The sequence below is a fragment of the Lissotriton helveticus genome, chromosome 9, assembly GCF_964261635.1.
Source record: "Lissotriton helveticus chromosome 9, aLisHel1.1, whole genome shotgun sequence".
Lineage (NCBI taxonomy): Eukaryota > Metazoa > Chordata > Amphibia > Caudata > Salamandridae > Lissotriton > Lissotriton helveticus.
This window is the reverse complement of record NC_136070.1, coordinates 181727074-181744908: the sequence shown is the minus strand read 5'-3', so window position 1 is coordinate 181744908 and position 17835 is coordinate 181727074. Positions and strand designations below refer to the sequence as shown.

The 17835-nt window shown below is 46.0% G+C and overlaps 1 protein-coding gene across 1 annotated transcript in view; it reads left to right on the top strand.

Annotated features, from left to right (window-relative positions):
• The first annotated feature begins 12916 nt into the window (after positions 1–12916).
• CDKL1 (cyclin dependent kinase like 1) overlaps positions 12917–17835 on the top strand; it is a 333969-nt gene continuing 329050 nt past the window's right edge. The window contains exon 1 of the mRNA XM_078659717.1: positions 12917–13134. The gene's annotated coding sequence lies outside the window, so the exon portion shown is untranslated. The remainder of the gene's footprint in view (positions 13135–17835) is intronic.

Here is a 17835-nt window from a genome sequence, read left to right as displayed (position 1 = left end):
AGTGCGTGATGAAGAATATTAAATGACCATTAAATGCAGTATTTCTCTAACGTGGAGACGTGAAGGCTAGACAATGACGGAAACTATCGATGCGATTCAGTAGCTTTAGGAATGCAGAGAAGGAGGACTGAACTGATAACTGGAATCATAACATATTCTTGGCAGACTCAGAGGCAGAGCCAGGGTGAGCCGGGCACTGCGAGGCAGGAAGTAAGTGAAGGGTCGAGGATACAGGTGGGGGCTGTATCGCTCCTCAGCGAGGCTTCAGGAGACAGGAGCTGAATCTGGTGTCCGGGCCCTTTTGAGGCCTAGAAACGGGGACTTTTCAATAGAATAACGTGCACACTGAGAAACGTGGCAACGTAGCTTTACATAGGCCTGATATTCGTAGTATTCACGAGAACTGGAAACTGGCATACTAGAGGTGGACACAACTGTAATTGCGTCATTAATCGAACATAGGGAATGCATATGCATATTTAATCATGCACTCATAACATATGATGGATGACACGTAGGGACACAGAACATGGCAAAATTTACTTTTCCACATTCCCTCCTTGTCACTACGTTTCCATCAGGAAACATCAATATTCATGATACCATCTATCATTTCATACAGTATCATTTGCTCGTCTCGAATTATCCTGGAACGGGATTTAGAACGGGGCTTGGGACTAGGAATACAAGAGGTAGCACAGATGCCGCAAATCGCAGGGCCACATTGTATACAGAGGCAGCAGCTGAATATGATCGCTACTGCAATACCTAGAAAGGACAAGACTTTCCATCCCCAGGCGGAAATTATATTCCAGAACCAACCGGACCATGTCCAGGTGCCTGGATCTTGGTGTAACAGATGGGCAATTTTATGGAGTCTGGTTATAGCTGAATAAACAGACGGCGCGTTATTTGGAATAAAAATGCAGCAACTAGATCCGATGACTCTACAGGCCCCGCCCCTATCGGCCAGTATGACGTCAAGGACGAGACGATTCTGTAAAACGACAAATCTCATAGCAGATTGCTCTTCAGTTAAGTTACCTAGAGCAGAGGCAGTCTCATTTACTACAGCTTCGAGGGTTCTGGTTAACCTACGGATTAGCTTACTATTCTGGATAGGTCCTATAAAGAAAAAGAAACCTCTGTTGAAATCTGTATACTGTTCTAGAGCAGTTTCAGTATAATCGACAATTGGGGACTCCCTTCTATGTCTAATGTGTACTAGATGTGTGTTTCTATGATAATCAGGTGGGGCTAGGAAAACTGGTGGCAGTAGGAAGGCAATGTAACAGGTTCCCTCCCAATCGAGGGGCAGACGAACATATGCAGTTTGACCACAAATAAAATAAGAATGACGTGAAGCTTTGAAAATGGATTTCCCACTGTCACTATACTTGACAATAGTAGTACAATCACTATGTCCTACATGTACGGAACCATTATTTCGGACACATAATTCGCCTTTAACTGGTAGTACTGAAATAGCAGGTAAGTCTGGAGTAGAATCAGACTGAACATTCAGGACCATGAAATTCGAAGAATAGTTACCTAAATTATACACTTCATTTTCTAGATCTAACCCGGTTCTGTGGGGGAGACCTTGATTGTCTGGAAAACATGTACTGTTAAGAAAAGACATATCTGTTGAGGATGACGTTAACGTGGACCATGCTCCACACGAACCATTATGTGAAAATGGATAAGGAAAAAGTGGCAGAACTCCCTTCGGTATCTGGAAAGGGGGGAGTCGACCACACACCCAACAATTAGTGGCATTGCTGGTCTGATGTGAGTAATGTAACATGCGGATGAAAGAATTATTTTTCATAGCGAGGCGGTAAGAGAGTTCATGAGGAGGCAGATCACTAAACGTGTGCTCTACTGTAGCATTAGCAGACTTATTTACATGAAGAACTGGGAAATACAAGAAAAATGCATAACTGGTGCAGGAAATCATAATGCTGAGAAACAATATGAAACATAGAAAAACGATACATCGAATTGAGTTTTGACTAACTCTCTCACTATGGGGGTCTATTTTATACATGTCAGAAACAGTCTAACCGTTTCACCTAGGGGAGGACTTAGACAATCAAACTGGCTGACTTATTTTACTAGACCGGAGTTTCAACTTATACTCCTGTTGCGGAGTTTTCTCTAACAGGGGAGGGTTTGTAGCAATGTCTTTTGCGGGACAGTCCTTGAGAACAATATTTTGGCAATCCTTCAAATCCTGGGAAATGTTCTTTGAGACGGGTTTCAGTCCATAAAACTTTTTTATATGTGAAAGGTGCACCCAGCCTTTGCGACCCTCCAACTTCACGGCGGTACGGGTGGCGAGGAGGACCTGTCGGGGCTCCTTCCAGCGTGGCTCCAGCGGACTTGAGCGGTCAAAATTGCGGACCACGACCATGGATCCTGGAACGATTTCATGCGGTGCCACCTCGGTATTGTCTGGAAATGCGGCGGCAACCTGTGAACGACAAGAGTTGAGGGCAGACATCAAGGAAGCTAGGTAATCTGTCAGCATATTACTTGAAACATCGGTAATACTTCGGGGTCTAGGAGTACCCCACATGTTAGGGGGGCGGCCGAAAACGACCTCATACGGGGACAGACCTGATCTGGAATGTGCGACCATGCGCATATAAAATAAAGCGACTGGCAGAGCTACTAGCCAGTCCACACCTTTCTCTTTACATACTTTTGCAATACGGATTTTCAGAGTCTGGTTATGTCTCTCTACGAGACCGGCTGCTTCAGGATGGCGTACACAATGAAACTTCCACTGGTACCCCAACAAAAGGGAAACATGCTTCATTAACTCAGATGAGAATGGCTGGCCGTTGTCAGAATATACGACTCTAGGGAGTCCATAACGGGGGAAGAACTCACGAACCAACTGCTTGGCAGTGGTCGCGGCTGTGTAATCTGGGACTGGATATGCTTCTGTCCACCTGGACAAAGCGCATACAACTACAAGGACATACTTGAAACCTCGACATCGTTCCATCTGAATATAATCCATCTGGAGGACTTCAAAAGGGTGGTCAGGGGGCTGGAATCCACCTTGTTCCACCGGGACACTTTTACCTGGATTAAACTGGCAACATATCATACAGGTACGGACTTTCTGTTTGGCTGCAGCTCGTAAATGCTTGTTGAACCAGATGTTCTGGATACTGTCTAACATAGCTTTTTCTCCTAAATGTGCTGGACTATGTGCGGTATTAATAATGACTTGAACCATAGAGTCGGGGAGAAACCATGTGGCTCTACCCTTCGTTAACCATCCTTGATCTGTCTGGACCCCTCCTTGTTCGGACCATTTCTTGATTTCTTCGGGAGTAGCATGTAACTGTATGTCTATGACATCTTGTGTAGGGTCTTTAACTGTCATACATGTAATCGGATCTGGAGTGTGTGTCATGTTAACTGGAATGTCTAGAGTCTGTGCTGTAAGCTTGGCTGTGCGATCTGCTAGATCGTTACCTTGAGAAATGGTGTCAGTAACTTTCGTATGTGCTTTGCACTTCATGATAGCGATAGATGTCGGTAAATGTATGGCATCTAACAGAGCTTGAATAAGGAGACCATGCTGAATCTTGGTTCCATGAGAAGTCATGAAACCTCTCTCCTGCCAGAGCACTCCGAAGTCGTGTACAACTCCAAATGCGTAGCGTGAATCTGTGTAAACATTAACTTTCAAGTTCTTGGCGTGTATGCAGGCTTGTGTCAGAGCAACTAGCTCTGCTGCTTGAGCGGACAGGGTGTCAATACGGTGTGTTTCAATAACTTCAGTGTCGGTAGTCACTGCATACGCGGCGACTAGTTCTCCTGTACTTGTTCTCATACATGAACCATCCACATAAAGTGTCAGGTCGGGGTCTGGTAACGGAATATCTGTCAGATCTTGTCTTGGCTTTGTCGTAATGTTAACTACTTCCACGCAGTCATGTGTGGCAGAATTCGGAGTAACTGATGGTAACAATGTAGCAGGATTTAAAACGTTGCAGCGTCTGATTTCTATGTGTGGCTGGAACAGTGTCAATTCATAACCTGTTAAACGTGCAATTGTCAAGTGCTGAGTTTGTGTTCGGTTTAAAAGAACTTCCACGGAATGTGGAACTTGTACTGTCAAGGAGTGTCCTAAGACTATGGAATCACTTTGTCTGATAGCTAGGGCTGTGGCTGCAACTGACTTGAGGCACGCAGGCAGAGCCTGGGCTACAGGATCTAATGTGCTCGAAAAATAAGCACAAGGCTTGTATTGTCCTGCTTGATCTTGTGTGAGAACAGATAATGCTGTACCTTCGCGTTCAGTGACGAAAAGTGTAAAAGGCTTACTGTAGTTCGGTGTCGCTAGAACTGGAGCTTGGCATAGGGCTTTCTTTAACTCATTGAAACTAAGTGTATGTTCAGATGTCCAAGGGAGGACAGTCGATACGGCTGCCTCCTGTGTCGTTAACTGTATCAGTGGCTTGGCTAGAAATGCATACTGAGGAATCCATTGTCTGCAGTAAGAAGTAAGGCCGATAAAAGCACGTACCTCCTTCTGGGTCTTGGGCTGAGGAAGACTCGCTATTAACTGGATACGGTCTGGTGTCAACTGCCTACCCCTCTTGGACAGTAAGTGTCCTAAGTAGACCACTTGCTGGACACAGAATTGAAGCTTAGAAGGGGACACCTTGTGCCCCATCTCGGCTAGGAAATACAAGACTGTAAGGGATGCTCGCTCGCAAGCACGTTCAGAATGGGCTGTGATCAGGAGATCATCGACATACTGGAGCAGGGCAGTGTCAGTTGGCATGTGAATGTTGTCTAGTTGTCTTTTAAGTGCTTGACTGTAAATGCTAGGGCTTTCTGTGAAACCTTGAGGAGCGCGTGTGAACATATAGCTCCTTCCATTTAAACAAAATCCGAAAAGGAACTGGCTGTCTGGATGAATAGGGACACTGAAAAACGCGTTCTTGAGGTCGATTACAGTAAAGAACGTGGCTTCGGAATCAATGGCTGTCAATAGGGAAGAGATATCTGGAACGACTGGGTACTGAGGAATAATACATTTATTAAGTTCTCGTAGGTCAATCACTAATCGATATACTGGGGGTGCATTTGGATCAGTACGTTTCATGACTGGAATGATCGGGGAATTGCATACATTGGAGTCAGTTTCTACAACCACTCCTTGAGCCATGAGCTCGTCAATAATTTTGGATAAGGCTGCTACAGCCTCAGGTGGCAATCTGTACTGTCTGATTCGTGGTAACACCACACCTGGCTTGAGAGTCACACGATAGGGTGTGATTTGCATATAACCAACATCAGTTGGACCTTGCGCCCATAGATGCTGCGGAACATTAGACAATCTGGGATCAAAATCTCGTAATACATAGTGACCCTTAAAGTCACGTAGGAACAATCGTATTCCCTCTGGGGAACAGCATATAACTGCACCTAACTCTTTCAGTGTTTTAATGCCTAATAGGTTTTCTGGACATGACTTAGTAAGTAACAGATCAGTAGTGCGGGACAATGGACCTACTTCTAGAGTAACTGGCTTTGATATTTCATTTACAATGGGTTTTCCTGAAAATCCAAGGGAAACATTTCTTGAGCCTGAGAGCGGAGCCCCTGGAACTTCGGCGTGACTAATTGTGGTCCTACTTGCCCCTGTATCAATCAAAAACTTTCTGTCTTTCCCTAATACTTGACTGTGAACATAGGGACCTTCTTGATCTACAGGTATCTCGATGAGAGGCAAGCCTACCTCCCTCTCTAGGCTGTTTCATGAATACTGCTGGTACTCTGGATACTCAGACTGTGCATACTGGTACATCTGCTGTGTAACGTGCTGTGTTGCAGCAATGGGCTGCGGTGCGGTAACTGTCTGTGGTGCATTCTGTGGCTGAGGAGTCTGTAAAACTTGTTCTTGTCTAGGCGGACGTGGTCTTTCTTTAGTCTTACCAGTAGCTATGTTGTGTTTCAGAACTGCACACTCGTTTATAAAATGACCTGGCTGTTTACAATAATTGCAGTTCCCTTTAACGGGAGTTGCAGGATGACTGGCTTGATTCGGACCCCTCTTCTGACTGTCTTGAGGAACAGATTGTGCAACTAGTACTTTCATTTTTGTGTCTTTCATACGTTTTCTCTCGTGTTCTTGTTCTTCCCTGATCCTATTCTGGTGGTATTGGAGCATCTGCAACATCTGGGACGGGGTATTAGCTTGCCAGGTACTTTCGACTTTCAAAACTCGATTTTTAATTTGTGGACTTGAATTCTCGACTAATTTAGTAACAAAAAGGTGAGGGTATGACTCACTACTTGTCTTGAGGCCACTGTTGATGCTAAAACATTTCTCAAATCTGGAATAAAAATCACTAATATCTTCGTCTTGTTTCTGTTTACAGGCTGAGATTGCATCCCAGTCTTCTTTTCTAGTTGTCAATAATCTAGGTAAAACTTGTATTAATAATTCTGGTAATTCTTTACATTTCGCTCCAAGACCGGTACCTGGTACTCGTGCCTTGTCTTCAGCTTCTAGAACTGCCCAATCGATCTTTTTCTCTCCCACCTCCCATTCTTTTTCCTTGAGCTTTTCATACACCCCTGCGGGCAGCAGAACCTTTAACATTTTAATTATATCTGGATACGTGTATTCTCCCATACGGAGCATGTCTTTTAATTCTCTATGGAACCCTGCTGGATCTTTATCATGACAGGGAATTAATTTCTTCATCTCTAGGAGTTCCATCTTTGTAATCGGAGTGTAAACAAACACTCGTTCTAGTTCGCCACCCGTTCCTCTAACTGGGTGGACTTCTCGTAACGGATTCTGTCTCTCTATGTAAAATGGTTTACTTTCTGGGGGTGAGACATGAACAAAATGCGGGTTCAGAAACGTTCTATATTTGTGACGCTGTTCTAGAATGACACTAATTAAGTCGGTACCTAAACCTTTCCATCTATACTGGAGTAACTCGTTCAGGATATCATGTAACGGGCCTGGATCAGAGTGCTGACCCTCATACAATGTAATGAGGTGCTGAATCATATACATACCCGCCAGTCGTTGTTCGGCTGGGGACATTTTCAGAAACATTTGTGCCACTATTTCGTCTGGAAAAGTGGTAGAATCAGTAATCCATCGGACTGCTGATCGGGCTAGTTCTTGTTCATGCATGGTACTCAACTCACTGTAACCGATTCGTGATTTCAGAATGTGATCGGTAGCTTGAAACACTTGTTCTAGAGAACCTTGTTCTGGTGCTGGATGATGAAAAATAGACTTGTGTTCTAGGCGTAAATGGCGATCTGGAAATCTAGATTTTCCTACATACGCTATTCTGTCGGGATTCTCGTCGTCTAACTCTTCAGGATCAGAGTTACTTTCTTTCTCGCTTACTTGTTCTGCTTTACGCTGTTCGTGTAACTTTATTATTTCTTTACGGATTTTCTTGTACATACTCTCCATAGCACCGACGGTCTTGTGCTTACCCTCGGCTATATTATCACTCCACCTTGTCAGGGTTTTCATTTCAGCCAGATCTTTAGACGGGTAATCTTGTTCTCTTATTAGACAATTGATCAGAAACTTTAATATCATGAGCTGGGTCTCAGCTTTCCTTTGAGACATGGCCTCGCCAATGCTTTCTGGGTCATCCCCTGTACGGATGAAGCGATATATTCTGTCTAGATCTTCTTTCATATTCGGTAAGGTGACTAGATACTCGGTCACCTTTCTTACGCGGAATGAATATAAAACCATATTATCCTCGCCTGGGACTGGATCATAGCCGCATTCGGTAAGGGATTTTCTTATTTCTGCTACAGTCTGATGTCCGGGCGTACGCTGTGATGCTTGCATATGTAATTCGGCTGTCGTTAAACGCTTGTGTGGCGGCGGGGTTTGAGGAGTACCTCCCCCTGCGGCCCCTAAACTAGAGTCGTCTACTGAGGCTCTTCGTCCTGGCAGAGTGGGAAATGGAAATGTAGGCTGGACTTGTATGGCGGGCTGGACCGGGGGTACCGTAACAGGTACTCCGGTGTCTGGAGGAGCGGGAAGTGCCTGATTTACAGGGACTGGCGGAGCGCGAACAGGATTTGCATATTCTGGGACTGTGTCGTCCAAATAGGACGAAATAAAAATATCAGCTGCGGTCTGTTTGTGACGTAGCTTGGTCGGAACTAATGGTGGCGGGAAATTACTGGATGCGTCTGGGGTCGCTTTTGGCAAGCCCTCGGCAAGGAGAGGATACATACCCCTAATAAGGGCATGCCTCTGTCTGTCTGACTGTTCGGCTTTGACTTGTTCACCTATCTCGATTAGTTCTTTTTCTTGTGCTCGTTCTAAGGATTCTCTACTTAATTCTGACTTTCTGATTTCTTTTTCAGTTCTTTTATGAGCTTCTTTGCGCCATAACTCGATGGCATCTTTCTGTGACTGTCTGGCTTTCTTTTTCCATAATGCCTCTTCTACTCGCATGATGCACTCGGCATCCCATGTACCCGATACGGGCCATCTATACTTTTCTTCTAACTGTTTGGTATAATCTACCCATAAGTCTAGATACAAAATGGCGCTTATGCCATGCTTCTGATACATAAAATGACCTGGACTGTCCCTAGGCGGAACTGGAACTGCTGCTTCCAGCAGACCCTTTCTAGTTTTTAACTGACGTAACTTAGAAAACAAGGGCATGACTGGACTGTAATCTAGACACAACACAATACACAATGAACACGATACTTATTCCCCATTCATACCACGACATTAAAATACATGAAGAACATTTAAAAATAACAGTTCGAACAGAATACTACCTGGAATACGGAACACAGAATACATGAATTTCCTCGAGAACAGAACTGACTGGAACAGAAACTAGGTGCACTGTTGAAACAGTACGAAACTTACCGGTCTCATAAAGAGACACGTCAGGACCCGCATCCACCGAAGTGGACACTTCGTTTGTGGGTCTGTGTACCACCAACCCACGGACCAGAGTCAATTAAATTGACCCTGTCTAGATACTACCCCAGTAACGGTACTCACCGGGCAGCAAGAACGGAAGGCCTCAGACTGGACGGGACTGCTTGGACGCCGGACGGACGAACTTCGGACTTCTGTTACAGGTGGGCCTCCGGATACCTCGGACCTTGGACTCTCGGCTTGGGCTCTGGTCGGGACTCGCCGCGTTCCTCCACCGTCTCGTCTGGATGCTGGACCGCCTCCTCCGTCTCCTCCGTGGGCCTGAGGGATACTTGAAGCAGAAATATCTGCCGGTGCGCAGAAGAGTTCCGTCACGACTGCAGAGGGTCAGGGGGTCGGCGTGGCTTCACCGACGCGTGGGGAAAGGGCAAGTCCCTATTCGGGCGCCATTATGTGGTAAATAAATAAATAATACCCTATTTTTGAATGAATAAATGAATAACAGATAGCTCAATAAATAAGAGTCAAGATTCGAGGTAGTAGGAGTTTTGCAGGTTTAATACAGCAAATACAGGAATAGGATGGCAAGGCCCAGCAGCGCTGCCGGGGTCAGGATCGGGACAAGGGGAATAACTTTTTAATAACAGTGCATGAGCATATATACATAACGCAAACACATAGCATTACATTGTAATAGGCGTAGCAGTGGGTGGAGCAAAAGGCGTGACGCGTAGCAGTCGCGAAAGATAAGGGTGAAAAGAGGTGTAACAGGGCGTATACATAGACATGTGATGCAAACGTAACAGAATATGTCATGAATGGGGCGGAAACCATGGAGGGGGCTACCTGAGGAGCCGGGACCTCTAACCTGATGGTGCGCGCAAACTAGCAATGACGTGTTACTAGGAGAAGCTGGGGGCTATGAACTCTGTGCTAGGAGCAGAGACTGAAGTCTGGAGAGTCAGGGCGACATGTACCTAAACAGCATCTAGTATCTGATGTTTAGAGAACATGTTGATATAAACCAGAAGTCAGGAGGGGAAAGGCTAACTTGATTCTAAGACTGGACCATGCATTATTCTACATGTAGTGCGTGATGAAGAATATTAAATGACCATTAAATGCAGTATTTCTCTAACGTGGAGACGTGAAGGCTAGACAATGACGGAAACTATCGATGCGATTCAGTAGCTTTAGGAATGCAGAGAAGGAGGACTGAACTGATAACTGGAATCATAACATATTCTTGGCAGACTCAGAGGCAGAGCCAGGGTGAGCCGGGCACTGCGAGGCAGGAAGTAAGTGAAGGGTCGAGGATACAGGTGGGGGCTGTATCGCTCCTCAGCGAGGCTTCAGGAGACAGGAGCTGAATCTGGTGTCCAGGCCCTTTTGAGGTCTAGAAACGGGGACTTTTCAATAGAATAACGTGCACACTGAGAAACGTGGCAACGTAGCTTTACATAGGCCTGATATTCGTAGTATTCACGAGAACTGGAAACTGGCATACTAGAGGTGGACACAACTGTAATTGCGTCATTAATCGAACATAGGGAATGCATATGCATATTTAATCATGCACTCATAACATATGATGGATGGCACGTAGGGACACAGAACATGGCAAAATTTACTTTTCCACAGCATTGTAAATAACAATGCCTTTTATTTAGGTTTTTATAAAAAAACAAAAATAAAAGGCATTGTTATTTTCAATGCCAATAGCTCAAACTTGCGTAAATGTGAGCCCTATTGCATTGCAAATGCTTGTTGCTTCACAGCATCTGATCACACTGCACTGGAAGGGATGTCTTGCTGAACTGATTGAGTGCATCAGCTTCAACAGCTTAAGGTTCACGGATGGTGCTCAGCAAGTAGGGGCACAGAAAGCAGGAAAGTTACCCATTACACTGCATCAATTGTACCTTTCTCTCTAGTGAATTACTAACATTGGCAAACGTTATGCAGTTCCTGCGGTCAGATGTTTCTGTGGAAGCTTATTCATATGTAATAATGTTTTTCCAAATCATGACGATTTTTTTAAACCAGCATCATTTCCGGTGTACCTCGATGGATAAAATGGATTGATTCAGCAAGGAAAGTGTGGGCCATATCACATGAAAACATGTAGCAAATATGTCCTATCCAAGTCTAGAATAGATGAGACGCACACAGTCGCAGTGAAACGTGGCCACTGTGACGCGTGGATTTGTTATGTAGTGTGATAAAAGGTCACTACGGCAGGTGGACCCCCCTTACACAGGAAATGTGAGCACAGGTCAGTGGGAGAAGCCTGAAGCCAAGGAAAGTCTTCATGTCTGTGTTCAAAACTTTTAAAGTACGTTGTTATTGGAATGCAAAGTCGATGAAACCGAACATTTTAAAAATGGGAGCGAAACACCCGCAATGCACTAAAGGGCTCATATATCCTCTCAATCTACAACACACCTTACATCCCACCACACTGTCCTACGTGGAGGGTTGTGCCATTTACACTATGAACTGAGGCGACCTCGAGCGTTCTGGTGAATGTGTCAACGGGTGGGACGGTGCCAATCGGGTTCAGTTCTTGCTTTCCACAGTACCTTTAAAAGTGACCTTTTAAAGAAAGAGAAGGATCACTCCTTTACTTTTTGAAGTCTCGCATCCCCTGCTATTTTTGCAGCTTCCGGTTCTCAATGCTGTGGGGGGTCGAAGGGAAGGTGTGGCAGCACGAGGCAGGCAGGTTGGCGAATACCATGCACGTGGACAATTAACAACGACGTCCGCGCATCATTAGTGGGAGCGCGCAACACTGGGAGCGTGCACATATGCTCTCCGGGCGCAAGCTCACATCGACAGAAAAGAGACGCTGTGCATGTGCACATTGCCTGTCAGGCGTGCACATCTCCTGTCTCCCCCTTCGCCCACCAAACCGACAACTATAGGTCTCGCCAAGGCAACCAGTGGATGCGCTGTGTCGTAGGCGAGACCTAAAAACAGATACAAATGAAGTATGGAATGTGGAACAAATCAAACATTCACCCGCAGTCAAGAGATCTGGCTTAAATCCATGTTCTTTTGCTCGCCATGCCACTCCAGTTTAGACCCAGCCATATTGAAATCAGCCTTGACCCTGTTCCTCATGGGAACAGTCCAGTCCAAACTGCCAAGCCAGGTCCTCACCGGTTTCGGGATATCACCCCCTCATCAGCCAGGCTAGCTTGAATCCAGGGAGGGTCCACGACTCCTACTCAGGGCGGTCTGCAATTCTTACAAAATTAAATTATATTAAAAGGTTATAAAGTGTACAGGAATAAAGAAAAAAAATTAAATTTAAAAACGTTCTGTAAACGTGAAGGAATTTGAATTTGGGATTAACAATTAAGTTAGTATCCTCAGATTGACTCGTGAGAGCATTGCAAGTGCATCAAACAGAATATAATATGGATGAGGGGTGGCCTCAGCTGAATTGAAAAAAATTACGACCTTTCCATTAAAATTAAAATGTGTTTTCTTTATTTGTTAATTAAATACAATTTTCCCCATTTGCGTTTTTTAGGAACGCTTCTGTCTTTATTTGTGTGCATTGATTTGCAGTTCTATTCCTCTACTTTGCTTAGGCCAGTGTCCCCAGGCCCCAGTAATGACTTAGTGGTCCCTGAATTCGTGTTATGATTAGTTGGGTAGTGGTCCCCGAATTCCTGTTATGATTAGTTGGGTGGGGTCCCCGGATTCCAGTGAAGATTAAGGGTGGGGGCTGAACGGATTCAAAAGGCCACTGGTCTAGTGTAGACGGTTTTATATGAGCCGGAGTAGTGTGTGTCTTTGGGGAGCCGAGGTGGTGTGGTGTGGTGCCACCACCCTGGACGCAGTGGCGCCCCTGCCGGGTGTTCGTGCATCAGCACCTTCAAGCTGCAGGTGAAGGGATGTGTGCCAAGCGGAGCTCGATCGCCTATTGGCTGAGGTGGCGCGTTGTTGCCTCCCGCGCGCCCGCTGATTGGCCGGGCACGCGCTGTGCGCCAAGGATCCCTTGCTTCCCCGGGTGCAGCTCGACGGCCAGTGACAGGCAGGGCTCTGTGGAGGAGCGCGAGCAGACCCCGGGGAGAGGCCGCCTGAGTGAACCCTGCGAGGAGCCGCACAGCCCGGGCACCGGAGCAGAGAGGGGTGTGTGCAGCCGGGCGGGCGCCAGGGGGTGGGCGCTGTGCTTCAGGGTGGAGGTGAGCTGGAGCGGGTGTCTCGGGCTGAGGGGGTCACCTTTAGTGTCCCATCAGCAGCGGCCGTGCGTGCGTGGTTATGTTTGCGGCAGCAAGGCCGCCTGTGTGCGGAGCGCGTGCATTATTTGTGTACTACACATACGATTACTAATGTACATGGTCTGTCTGTATCCATCCTGCACGAGCGCCGCGTCAGCTGTGACCCCGCTCTGTGCATGTGGACACTGTGAAGGTCCCTGCGTGTGCGCTCCACTCGTGTCTTTCTATGTTCATGTGCATGCGTTTGCTGTATGCCCGGTGCATGCGTCTGCTGTATATGCCCGGTGCATGCGTCTGCTGTATATGCCCGATGCATGCGTCTGCTGTATATGCCCGGTGCATGTGTCTGTGTATGTGCCCGGTGCATGCGTCTGCTGTATATGCCCGGTGCATGCGTCTGCTGTATATGCCCGGTGCATGCGTCTGCTGTATATGCCCGGTGCATGCGTCTGCTGTATGCCCGGTGCATGCGTCTGCTATATATGCCCGGTGCATGCGTCTGTGTATATGCCCGGTGCATGCGTCTGCTGTATATGCCCGGTGCATGCGTCTGTGTATATGCCCGGTGCATGCGTCTGTGTATATGCCAGGTGCATGCGTCTGTGTATATGCCCGGTGCATGCGTCTGCTGTATATGCCCGGTGCATGCGTCTGTGTATATGCCCGGTGCATGCGTCTGCTGTATATGCCCGGTGCATGCGTCTGCTGTATATGCCCGGTGCATGTGTCTGTGTATATGCCCGGTGCATGCATCTGCTGTATATGCCCGGTGCATGCGTCTGCTGTATATGCCCGGTGGCGGTGCATGTGTCTGCTGTACTCGCAGAATGCATACGTGCCTATTTGTGAGTGACTATGCCCACTGTGTATGCAGGCGTGCGTCATGCCGTGTATACTCTCTGTGTGTTCTCTACAGGAATGCGTTTACTATTGTAGGCGCAGTGTGTGTGTGTGTGTGTGTGCATTAACTCCATCTGTTATGTACGTATACCTTATGCACGCTGTGTGCGTGCGCCTTCTGTGAATGCCGTATGTGCAGCCTCCTGTGTTTATGCGCCGTCTCCTCTGTCTGCATTCCGCAAGCATGATGTTTTGTACTGTGAGTTATACGCAGACATACAGCACGTGTGTCCCGAGTAGTATATAGGGTGATCTCTGTGTGTTGTTTGCACCCTCCGTGCGTGCTGTCTCTATAATCGGTGTGATCTCTCTATGCACACCGTGCCTGTTCATACACAGTTTCCTGCTGTGCATGCACACGTGTTGTGTGTGCTCCATGTGAGATTGCAATTCACACAGACTGCGGACACACTCCGTGACTGCTCGAAACCCCTACGTATATTTCATTCCAGTACGCTTGTAGGCAGCGCCAAAATGTAGCATTTCACCCGCTTCTTAGCGCCGACTCCTCGCAATCTTGTTATTAAGCTAGGACGTCGCATTAGGGATGGAGAGGTTAAAATCCTTCAATGTACACCCATGTATTTAATCTTTAATATTGAGGACATTTGCAAGCTAGTAAATTGGGCAAACCTTGGCAGCTGAATGTCGGTCCTATGTAAAGTATTTTTGTACAGAAGACCGTCGTATCTGTACTGCGAGTCTTTGGTCAAACTCAACGTGTTAGGTGGTTTCAAGAAAGCACTTTTTTAAAATAATGTTTAATCCGCATTAGTACATTGTATTTAAGTATACGAGGAAAGGGAGGTGGGCCTATCAAGGTGTCGAACGAGCTGAGGAACAAAGCTGTAGGGAAAACTAGACTGACTGGCAACTGGTATAAGTTTATAAGTAATTCCTATAGCGCCATAATGCCGGAGTCAAACGTAGCGCTTAAAATCCACATAAAAATTATAGATCCTGACACCCAATTACCCTTTAAAATAGTAGCATCTATGTATCCTAATGTTCTATTAAAAAGAGCAGCGTTGTGCCTTATTGTCCCGGATGTACTGTGAAATAGGCATATTCTGCACTATGTGTCCGGAAAGTCGGCTAAATATTACTGCATTCTTCCGATACCCTCTCAAATAGTGTAGATTCAAAATTAGCTGTCTGTGTCATGTTAAATACCACAGATACAATGAGTTATTTATCTGGCCTGTCTGTGAAATACATTCCATAAAGCATTATTTAGCCGGATGGATGACTAAACAGAAGGTTGTGCCCTAGTGATTAGGGTGTATATGTTAATTAGCACAAATTCAACCCTGATATTTGTGGCGTTATGTTAAATAACTCTGAATCTGCACGATTTATCCGTGTAATAATGTGCTTTAATTTATCACACTGTAAATAACAGGTTTTACTATTATCGAATGTAACAGTATTCAAGACGTCCTGTTGAAGGGCACTAACCTTAACCTGACCGTGTCCATGATGCTAAACCAGCAGTGTCAGGGGGACTGACGTATGTTTATAAAGAAATGCTGCAGCCGCTCAGGGAGACATAGCATTACCATGTCTCTGATGACACCTCAAATATGATTACTGAATATTTCCTATTGACCTCAAACACACTTCATTTGAATATGTGACTGACTGCCTTGTCCCCACCAGAGCCAAAAAGTTTCAATTTTGTTGAAGAATCTACGTTGCTATGGATTTTGAATGTTATGAAAATATATATTTGTTTATAACCGTGCTTGCTGCACGGCGTGATCCTGGGCAAGTTACACCCAAGATTGTCATCCATAGGCACGTCGCACATGCCGTCTACATAGTACTTGGATTAAAAAACCCTTGTTTCAGTAACATCGACCAATTACCTGAAACGCCCCGCCTCCTTTCGTAGGGCCCATGCGTTGTTTATTTCCCATATATCTTTTACGTCCATTCAATGATCTAACACTGTAAACCATGTGGCGTGGGATATATTTTTGTTGTCCCTTTGTGCTGTGGCTATCATTTTTTGTAACTAACCCAGTATAATTGCCCATTGTTTTTCATTGTAGTTTACAGTCCCACTTGTTGAACCTGTTTTAAGTATTTGTAACTGGTCAATTGGTATTTCTATCACATGCTGCCCTAAAAACCGTGCAGAAGTTGCGCGAGTGCCCTCATGTGAGATGTCTCAGTGCCTCGTGGCATTGAGAAACGTGTGCCATCTCTCTCAGAATCCTGAAACCAAGGCCCCGTTACACCACTCCCTTCTTTAGTATCGAGAGAACGTGGGTGGGGGAGGGGGATAACTTATAGAGTTACTCTATGTGAAAAGGTGTCTATTGGACCAGGCGCTTTGACTTGATTTGGCAGCGATGGGAGCTGAATTCAGGGCGCGCGCTGCCTTCATTATTTTTTTTGGTAGAGTTCTATATAGCGCGAACTAGACCCGAACGGAATCAGGTATCAGAGCGCCTTACATAGCACCAGTTACGTTACATGAGGACACGCATTCATTTTTAGGCACGGGGAGATTAAGTGATTTTCCCAGAATCACAGGAGGTTTTTGGCGTCGTTACCGAGACTCGAACAGGTCCCCAGGTCCGAGGTCGAGCGCCCTAGCCGAAACTCCTCACCCCATCTGATGAGGTCGCTGACGCGTCTGCTGGGCAGCGAAGTGCATATAATCGTGAATTACGTTTCTGTGTTCACCCGGGCTGATTCCCTAACCTCGGTTAGGCTTGACATGAAGACGCTGCGAGGAATGCTTTTAAAACCAGCGTCACTGCTTATTTACAACACTGGCTCGGGGCGCCCAGTCCCCCACCCCCTCTCGTTGAATCCGCACTTCCTAAGGAAGTTCAAGGATATGGGCCCAATCCGGGAAACATCATTTACCACGAAGGCATTACCACTACTAACATTTACCACGTGACACTTACCACGCAGGGTGCCTTCCACGCAGGGTGCCTTCCACGACGTCTTTACCACGGGCTGGGGGGGAGATGTGGTATTCCTTCGAGTCGTTCTGCGTGGGCTTGGGGGGCAGAGGGGGGCTGGGGGGGGTCTCCCCCCCAAAAAATAACAAGCGGTGGGCAGAGGGGGGCTGGGGGGGGTCTCCCCCCCAAAAAATAACAAGCAGTTTACTTTAAAAAAAAAACGAACATAATTTTAAAAGAAAAAGGAAAGAGCCTCCCCCAAAGACGTGCCGTGTACGTCAAAAAAACAGTCCTTTTTTTATTTTGGTATACGTGTTTTGACGCTTGTTTCAATGGAGGATGGAAGTAAGGGCTCGTAGAGAAAGACGTGCAGGTAAGACGTTTCTAGGCGTAGTAAAATCCTACGTTGTAAATACCAGCGTGGTAAAGCCACTTGCGATGTAAAATTCGCGTGGTAAAGCCATGCGTGGTAATTGAAATCGTGGTATAATCATATATTCGCCCAATCCACAAAGATGTTGCTGTGACTTACTTTAGGTTTACTCTTGATATTGACGAGTAAATCGGTGGCGTAACTGGAAATGACCCCCCTTGCAGAATGCAATGATGCTCCCCCTGATATGTATTGGCCCAAGGTTTTGTTTGTAGCTCCTACAGATTAAATGATACTGAAAAAGCTGCAAAGCCCGTTTGCAAACCCGGACTGGCCACCTTTCTGTTACTTAATGCACTATTTGGGTGTTGAACTGGTACTAATGACCTTTTAACAGACAGTGGTAACCTGTGTAAAAATGACAAAATAATGAAGTAATGCTATCACAAAATTGTGCAGCGTTAAGCTGCA